General features: G+C 46.6%; 1 protein-coding gene across 1 annotated transcript in view; it reads left to right on the forward strand.

Annotated features, from left to right (window-relative positions):
- The first annotated feature begins 5,713 nt into the window (after window positions 1-5,713).
- The window catches only part of Aff1 (AF4/FMR2 family member 1), a 162,884-nt gene continuing 159,158 nt past the window's right edge, over window positions 5,714-9,439 (forward strand). Inside the window, exon 1 of the mRNA XM_029478020.1 lies at window positions 5,714-5,891. The gene's annotated coding sequence lies outside the window, so the exon portion shown is untranslated. The remainder of the gene's footprint in view (window positions 5,892-9,439) is intronic.

Genomic DNA, 9,439 nt, shown 5'->3' on the forward strand with positions numbered 1-9,439 from the left:
GAAACCCTGTCTTAAACCACCACCACCCCCCCCCCCCAAAAAAAAAAAAAAAAAAAAAAAAAAAAAAAAAAAAAAATCATAGGAGAAGATGATAAGAAAACCCCTTTGGAGATTCATGAGGAATGAGCTGAAAGGAGCCATCTTGTAGTCTCCTCTGGTTAATTTGTGGTGTTTTTTGCCTCTTTGCTTCTTAAATCACCAATACCAGGGACTTGATTCACCTTAGAAGAAATATAGTCAGAAATATGTGTGATTCTGTTGCTACCATTAAGGAAGTCAGGCCTGGCGTGAATAGACATGCCTCAAATTTCAGCTCCTAGGGAGGCTAAGGTAGAAGGATTACATGAGCCCAGCTGTTGGAAACCAGCCTGGGCATTACTGTGAGACCCTGTCTCAAAGCAAAACAAACAAACAAACAAACAAACAAGTACTAGATCTTTAGTATAGATCTAAAAACTGTAGTGAAGAATCTGTGCGACGAAGAGAATGGGGGACCTGGGTGTAGTAGCACATGCCTGTAATCCCAGCACCTGGGAGGCAGAGGCAAGTGGATTGCTCTTTAAGGCCAGCCTGGACTACTTAGTGAGTTCCAGAATAGCAATGGCTATAGAGCAAGAGTAAGACCTTATCTCAAAAACAGAACAAACAAACACAAGAACGTGGCGGAAATATTCTTAGCGAAGTGAAATATCTGCAGCTTTCTTACTGGATTTTCGTTTGGCTTTGTTTTCCTATTTCCCCACACCACCCCCAAGCCCCAAGACGGGGTTTCCTTGTGTAGCCCTTGCTGTCCTGGAACTCACTGTTGAGCAGGCTGGCTTAGAACTCAGAGATCCACCGGTCTTGGCCACCTGAGAGTGAGGATTAAATATATGCCCCAAAGCCCAGCTTCAGTTTTTGTTGTTTTTTATTTTTTTTTTTTTTTTTTTTTTTTTTGGGGTTTTTTTTTTTTTTTTTTGGGTGGGGGTGGAGGTGGTTTTGTTTTTTGTCCCAGACGGGACTTCAGTATGTATCCTAGGCTAGCCTCAAACTCCTAATCCTTCTCTTACACTTTTTATTACTTCCTGGAAGGAGAGATGGTATGGGTGCCAAGCCACGCTTGTGGTTAGAGGACAAGTCTTGGTTTGCCCTTCCCACCATTTGGGTCCCAGGAACTGAACTCTCACATCATCACATCAAACTCCCGACACATCCAACTCTGAACTCTCCTGCCTCAGACCGTCAAGTGCTAGGATTACAAGCATTTGATACTGTGCCTGGCCTTACTTGATTTCTTTACATGATGCCATAAATTGAAAAGAAAACTGAACTGAGACTGGCCGTGGTGTGGTGGCGCACGCTTTTAAACCCAGCACTTGGGAGGCAGAGGCATCTGGATTTCTGAGTTCGAGGCCAGCCTGGTCTATAAAGTGAGTTCCAGGACAGCCAGGGCTAAACAGAGAAACCCTGTCTTAAACCACCACCACCCCCCCCCCCCAAAAAAAAAGAAAACTGAACTGAGAATGTAGCTCAGTGGTAGAAGGCTGGCCTAACATACACTCTGCCCTAGATCTCATCCCCAGCATCTAAAAAAAAAAGTTTTTAATAAGCAAATAAAGTACTCAAATCTTGGTGATGTAGAACATTGCCTGTCAAAAAGGAGGCAAGCAATAACTTACTTGTTTTTATTTGTGTGTGTTTGTGTATGTATAGCTGTGAGCTTTTAAAAGTGAAGATCACAGGACAACGTTCAGGTTTGCTTTTGTTCCTGCCATTGCCCTGTGTGCCAGAGGTTAACTGGACTGAGAGCTTCCGGGTGATTCTTCTGTTTCTACTAACTGACTAGATGAGCATATTGCTCTCTCTCTCTCTCTCTCTCTCTCTCTCTCTCTCTCTCGGATTTTATTTATTTTCTGTGCATGAGTGTTTTGCCTGCCTATAGGTCTGTGTAATACACGTGTGCCGTGTCCATGGAAGGGAGGGCAGAAGGGAGCACCAGATCCATCTAGAAGTAGAGTTACAAACTAACCCAGGTCCTCTGGAAGAGCAGCCAGTGCCTTAATGCTGAGACATCTCTTATAAGCCGCTGGGTCTGCATTGTTTGTTTGTTTGTTTGTTTGTTTGTTTGTTACAGGGTTTCTCTGTGTAGCTTTGGCTGTCTTGGAACCGACTCTGTAGACCAGGTTGGCCTTGAACTCAGAGATCTGCTTGCCTCTGCCTTCGAGTGCTGAGATTAAAGGTGTACCACCACCACCGCCCAGATGCATCTGGCTTTTTAATGTGGGTTCTGGGGCTGAAACTCAAACTCAATCAGGCTTGGGTGAAATTAGTGATTTTTTTTTCCAACTAAGCCAGGAAATGGTGTTATATATCTTAAATCCCTGCATTGTCTCTGCCTCCTGAGTGCAGACAGGCAGGTAGGTTTCTCAGTTTGAGGCCAGCCTGGTCAAATTGTGAGTTGTTGAGACAGGGTCTGACTGTGTAGCTCTGCTGGCTTTACATTTACTATGTAAACCAGACTGGCCTCGATCTCACAGAGGTTCACCTGGCTCTGCCTCTCGAGTGCTGAGATTTAAAGCAAGTGCCACCATACCTGGCTATTTATTTTTAGACTCCTTTTCAGTATGTAGCTCTGTTAGATCTGGCAATCCTTCCTCCCATCATATTCTACTACTATTATTGTGCAAGTGTGTGTGTGTGTGTGTGGCACACTCTCGGTCACACACATGCACAATTGCACAGGCACATAAGCAAATATGTTTGGGTGCCTGCGGAGTCCAGATCTCTCTGGAACTGGAGTCAAAGGTGGTTGTGAGCCACCCGATGTGGGTGAAGGGAATTGAACTCTGGTCCTCTCGCCCTCCACAAGAGAAAAGTGCACTTGCAGCTCCAGCCCTGACTTAAGTGCCTCTAAGTACCCATTATCAGTCAGGAAACAAATCAGTAGCAGTGCTCGCTGAGAATGTTCAGTAACTCACTTGTTTCTGCCAACTCCCTGGACTCTGTTGTGAGCTGGAGTTTTGTCTCTGCTGTCATGTGTCCCCTCCTGGCACGTTGCCTTCGGATCACAGATGTGGAATGGCATGCCCTGTGAACCAAAGCACTGTCTCTTTCAAATTAAACACTAAACTTCCAATATCAACATATGTTCCTCCTGTCTTTTACCATGAGATACATATTAGGGAAAAAAAAAACCATAAATATAATAGGTATAGAACCAAAAGGATTTTTAAAATCACATATTGATGCTGAGAACGGATAGCAGTTTCTATTAGAAAATTGTAAGAACATCCAAACCCCAGAGGTCATTGCTATCCGACCCTGTTCAGACAACTCTAGCATTTAATCTAAAGTCACGGGGGAAAGAGGTGTAGCTCTAGGATAGAGCAGGCCCCAGGTTCACTCCCAGATATTACAACCAGCAAACAGGGTGTTCACCTAGCATGTAAACAGCTTAGCTGGAAGCCCCAGCTTCCACTCTCCTTGCTCAATGCTACACCCCTGTAATCCTAGCTCTGGAAGTGGAGGCAGCAGGATCCGAACCCTTTCAAGGTCATCCTTGGCTACAAAGTGAGTCAGAGGCCAGCTTGAGCTACATAGGAAAGTGTTGTAAATAAATAAGCAACCGCTTGGGATCAACAACAAAACCCCTGCCCAGTTTCACCAGGGACATCAAAATTATTTTCATGGTGAAGCAAATTAACACAGTCTCACCATGGGGGCACAGTGGAAGGGCAAGCTTGGTCCCCCTGAGCTGTGTCCCCTACATTCTGGAAAACAATCCACGGAAAATAAGGCACAGTAGTCAATAAAGTGTTTAATTTGGAAAATGCAAATATTGATCGATCTGATTTTCAATTTGTAGACAGTGAAGGTCTCATGAGGGGCAAAGCAATACTTAACTGAAAAAAAAAAGGAGACGAACACAGAGAGCATATAAGGGCTTATTCTTCATACATTATATTCTTTTTTTTTTTTAAGATTTATTGGGGTAGGGGATAGGAAGCAAAATAACAACAAAAAGAGCAGAGGATTTGGCTTAGTTGGTATCATGCTTACCAAGCCTATTCAGAGTTCAGGACTCCATCTCCCCTCTAGGCCAGGGAATCGAGCTTATAATCCCAGAACTCAAGAGGTATAGGCTGGAGGATTGGCAAGGAGCTCAACATTGCTCTCAGCTATATAACAACTTTAGGGATACATGAGGCCATATCTCAAAAAATAAAATACAAATAAGAACAGAAAGAAAAGAAGAAAAGGAAAATAAATTGGGGGTGTGGCTTAGTGGTAAATTCAGTAGCCTGCACACTTTCTGGATCTTAATCTTCAATACAACCAAAAGAAACAAGAAAAGTTTAAAAAATTAAAAGATTTATTTATTTCGTATTCATGTGAGTACATTGTAGCTGTTTTCAGACACACCACAAGAGGGCATCTGATCCCACCTTAGATGGTTGTGAGGCACCATATGGATGGTGGGAATTGACCTTAGGACCTCTGGAAGAGTAGTCAGTGCTCTTAACCTCTGAGCCATCTCTCCAGCTCCATACATTATATTCTTTTGCCTAGACACTGGATAGTTTATCTAAGTAAGTGACTTTCGTAATTTAAGACAGATAGCCAGGTGTAATGGTGCTACCTAGTGAGACTGGCAAAAAATAAAATAATAATAATAAAAGAAAGGAAAAAAATGGGGCTGGTGAGATGGCTCAGTGGGTAAGAGCACCCGACTGCTCTTCCAAAGGTCAGGAGTTCAAATCCCAGCAACCACATGGTGGCTCACAACCATCCGTAACAAGATCTGACTCCCTCTTCTGGAGTGTCTGAAGACAGCTACAGTGTACTTACATATAATAAATAAATAAATAAATAAATAAATAAATAAAAAAGAAAGGAAAAAAATTTAAAAAGACACGCATGAGCGTGGCCTATGGCCTAGGACGGTTCATAGTATTTCTGTCTCTTTCCGGGAAGAAAGTGAGGTTCCTGATTGGGAACAGCTGACTAGCGTGTTCAGTGTAGAACTCCTAGGAACTTCTCCCTTCTTCCTGTGGGGCTGTGCTTACAAGGTCCCCTAAGCATCCAATAGAATTCCCTGCGGTTGAGAGAGGAGAGCCGAGCTAACCTAAGTCACTTTGTTGCCTGTGATATTGAGCACCGTACTTATTTTTCAGTTTCAGTTTTATTATTTGGGGAATGGGAACAATATCCGTGTAAGAAGGTTGCTGCGAAGATGAACCCGGCCTGTGTGTGAAGTCCGTTTTTTTTTTGTTGTTGTTGTTGTTGTTTTTTTCAGCTGTAAATCGCTCCCCTACATGTTAGTTATTATCACCATTAAAGGACAAGGAATCCGTTTCAATTGCACAGGAGCTTGTAAAAAAAAAAAAAAAAAAAAAAAAGCCTTCTTGACACTTTCCGTTGCAACTTGACCCGGAGCTTAACCTATCTGGTTGTCAAGCCAAAGGGTTCTGGTGCCCTGCAGCGGCCTGGAGCAGGGTCACGCACGCGGTCGGCGTGGCCACTATCGCGTTTCCTCCCCCACGAGCCTCCCACCCGCGTCTCTGCAGGAGGACCGCGGTGTCCCTGTCTTTCGGGGTGGCTCCAGTCGGAGGGTTGTGGGCTGGGGCGGAGCTGGGCCGGTGGGGGTGGGGTGAGGCGAGGGGCGTGGCTTGGCACCCAGGGCGTGGCCTGAGCCTCGGGGCGTTCCGGGTGGCAGATGCCCGAAGCTAGCGAGCTGGGAGCTGGCAGAGCCTGGAGCACTCGGCCAGCAGCCTGCACGCACGGTGGTGCGGACTGTACCCTCCGGTCCCCGCAGCTCTAGAGCGGCGGAACCCGTGTCCCTGCATCTCAACAGGTCAAGGGAGGTGAGAAGGACGCCCCTGCCGGGACTGGAGAACCAAAGGAGCTGGAAGGTAAGCCGAGCCCTGCGTGTTCCGGGCTGGGGGCCTGGGGGCTCACCAGGTCCCCCGTGCCGCAGTCGCGAACTTCTCCGCAGCCGGGCTGCCCCGCACGCTAACTCAAGCGCGGGTCTTGCTACTTTCCTGATGGGAACCTTTGGGGCAAATGGGAGCAGAAGATCGGTGCGCCGCCCCTGTCTGCGGTTCCGCTGCAGGTAGCTTCCAGAACCCAGGGGACAGGGACCTAAGAGGTCGCTCGTCCTCCCTCGTTCCCTTGAGCCTCGAGTCCTGCGGGAAAATGTCCCGTTGTTGGAGTCTGGTTCCTGAGTTGCGTAACACACGCGTCCCAGAAGTTTCTCGAGGAGTACAGCCAGGTTCTTTCCTCCTCCGCTTCCGACCCTTCGCCCCCCCGCCCCCCAGCATCTGGCAGGAGACTGGTGATGCCTACCTATCCCCTCTAACTGTGATGGACAAGAGGCGTGGGGCGGTGGTCGGCGTCCTCAAGGCAGGGGAAAGTTGGAGGCACTTCTGAGAACTGCTGTCTGGGACGGAGGGAGACAGCGTTTTAAGACTAAGGATTGGCCGGTTTCTCGGCATTCTCCCCTCCCCCGCCCCCTCTCATATACTTTTCTCCAATGTCAGGTCTTCTCGGTCGGGGAGTTAAGAGGGGGACAACGGATTGAGGGGTACTGCGAATCATACGCTTCCTGTGTGGAATCCTACTTCCACGGAAGCCCTGCGGGGCCTGCCAGCTTCTTGCGGTTTGAGTTTCTCCACCAATACTGTTATGCAAATCGTCCTAAGACCCTTGGCTTTGGAGGTTGGGGCTGTGTCCGAATCTTCCGAGAACCAGACAGAGCTGGCGGAACGCCCTGGCTGCCGGCGGTTCCATTTGCCTTGCTGTGTGCTCTTTTGAAGGGTAGGGTGGGATAATTTTAATCCTGTTGGTGCGCCATGGGGGGTATGACCAGCCTCGGAAGAACTTGGCACATTGAAAACCTTCAGTGCGGAACCTTGAGCCGGGATGCAGACGCAGCGCTGTCTGGGACAGTTGCAAAGTGAGAATTCTGCAATGGAGGCACTGAAAGAGTGCTAGGAGCTATGCGCAGGATTCAGGGCAAGATTGTGCAGAATGTACGGAAAGTGGGGGTGGGGGGCCGTATCCCTCTCTCAGACCTAGGCGGGGTCAGGCTCGAGGTCTTAGTTGGGGGCTCGGAAAGAAAAAAGATACAAGTTCTTCCCTGTGGCTTACAAATACCTAGGTATGGCCCCGAGTGAGTGTTCGCTTCCTCTCTAATGTATTCCTTAGCTCGCCTTTCATCTTTACTGGAAAGGATTCCTTGAGTGGGTATTCTAGAAATAGATTCACATGAGATTAAAAATTCTTAATGGCTCACCTGCTTCGTTTAAAGGTGACTTCTTGGCTGTGTGTGCATAAAGGAACAGGGAGATTGGAAAGCTAACTACCCCGGAGAGAAGAGGAGAGAAGGCTAATTAAAGCTAGGGAAACTCATTTGAACTCCGGCTTGTTTGAGGAGAGCTGGAACCTAGCAGGGCTTTGAGATGAAGAAGGTCAGGATGAGACTTTGAAGGAGAGGCGGGGTTTTATTAGCAGGAATGATTGTTTTTATTTTTGAAATATCACAAGTTTGGTGGTGCTGGGGATGTGGGACCTGCAGGTTCGATCTTGGGAATATCTTTACCATCTTTCTAGAAGCTAGGCTGTTGTGTATTGGCTTATGCATTCAGCATAGAGACTGCATTTCTATAGGGCCTTTGGCTTCCTTCATTTTTGTAACTCTTCAATCTTGCAAAAGGACAGTTTTGATGAATCATGTTGTCTTCGGTTAGGTTGCAAAGTTAGACAATATAGCAAAATAAGGTTCCGGCTATTTTAAATACTGCTTTACACAGTATGCAGATCAAGCCACCACCCTTACCCCCATCCCCTGAAGTCAGTGTTCCATTATGGGGTAATCAAACAGTATCAGAACCTGCTGTTTCTTCTGTTTCCTACTTGCTTTAACTGAATTTTGTAAATAGCTGGCTGAGCTAACAGGCGGTAGAGTCCGATTCTTCATTCTCTGCCTCCTTTTCAGCCTTCTGGGGGGGGGGTTGTTGTTTGTTTGTTTGTTTTGTTTTGTTTTTTTCCAGACAGGGTTTCTCTGTATAGCCCCGGCTGTCCTGGAACTCACTTTGTAGACCAGGCTGGCCTCAAACTCAGAAATTTGCCTGCCTCTGCCTCCCAAGTGCTGGGATTAAAGTGGTGGCGCACACCTTTAATCCCAGCCTTCTGGTTTTCACACTTTGACTTTTCAAAGAATCTCACTATGTAGCTCCGGCAGTCTTTGCTACCCTCCTGCCTCAGCCTCTGCTGGGATTATAAACTTGTGCCACTACACCCAGTTAGTGTTCTTAGCTTAGCTGTAGAAGATATTCAGTTAAGATATATACACATACATATGTGGATCTGGACAGACGGCTGATCTTCCAGATGTCCTGGATTCCAGATGACCAATGACATGGTGGCCCACAATTGTAATTCTAGTTTCAAGGGACCCAACACACACACGCGCGCGCGCGCACACACACACACACACACACACACACAGTCAAACAGACAAAACACCAATGTACATAAAATAAAAATAAGTAAATAATGAAATGGTAAAAACATCCGTATGCGCTGCATTTTTGTTAGACACCAGTTTGTTTTGGTTTGGTTTTCCCTACAGGGTTTCTCTGTGTAGCCCTGGCCATCCTGGAACTTCCTCTGTAGACCAGGCAAGCCTCCAACTCTCAGAGAGCTGCCTGCCTTTGCCCCCCCCCCAGGTGCTGGAATTAAAGGGGTGCACCACACACCTGACATATACCGATACATATTTATGCATACATTTGTTCTGTTAATTACCACCTTCAGAGTGGAAAAAAATTATATAAGATTGTTCTTTCTTTCCCTGTGTTTTGTTGCTTTTGTTTTGAGAAAGGGCCTTACTCTGTGGCCCAGGCTGACCTAAAATTTTACCATAGCCCAGAGTGGTCTCAAACTTGGAACACTCCTGCCTCAGCTTCCCAAGTGCTGGGATTACGGACATGAGCCAGGCTAACTGACTCTTCTGTTACATGCAGACAAGTCTTTTTGTGTTAAAAAAGTTTGTTTTTATTTTATGTATATAAGTGTTTATCTGCAAGTGTGTTATGTACCATGTGCATGTGGTACGCACAGAAATCAAAAGTTAGTGTCAGAGCCCCTAAAACTGGAGTAAAGCTGAAAGCCCCCCTCCCCCCAGTGTGGGTGCTGGGAACTGAACTTCAGTCCTGTAAGAATAGCTAGTGCTCTTAACTATTGAGCCATCTCTCCAGCCCCATTGTGGAATTCAAAAATCTCCTGCCTTAACTTCTAAATTGCTGGGATTATGGTCTACACTGCCACATTGCCAGTTAAAATCGATCTTTTGAAAAACAAAAAACATAGCCGGGCGTGGTGGCGCACGCCTTTAATCCCAGCACTCGGGAGGCAGAGGCAGGCGGATTTCTGAGTTCGAGGCCAGCCTGGTCTACAA

Source organism: Mus caroli, chromosome 5, assembly GCF_900094665.2.
Source record: "Mus caroli chromosome 5, CAROLI_EIJ_v1.1, whole genome shotgun sequence".
NCBI lineage: Eukaryota > Metazoa > Chordata > Mammalia > Rodentia > Muridae > Mus > Mus caroli.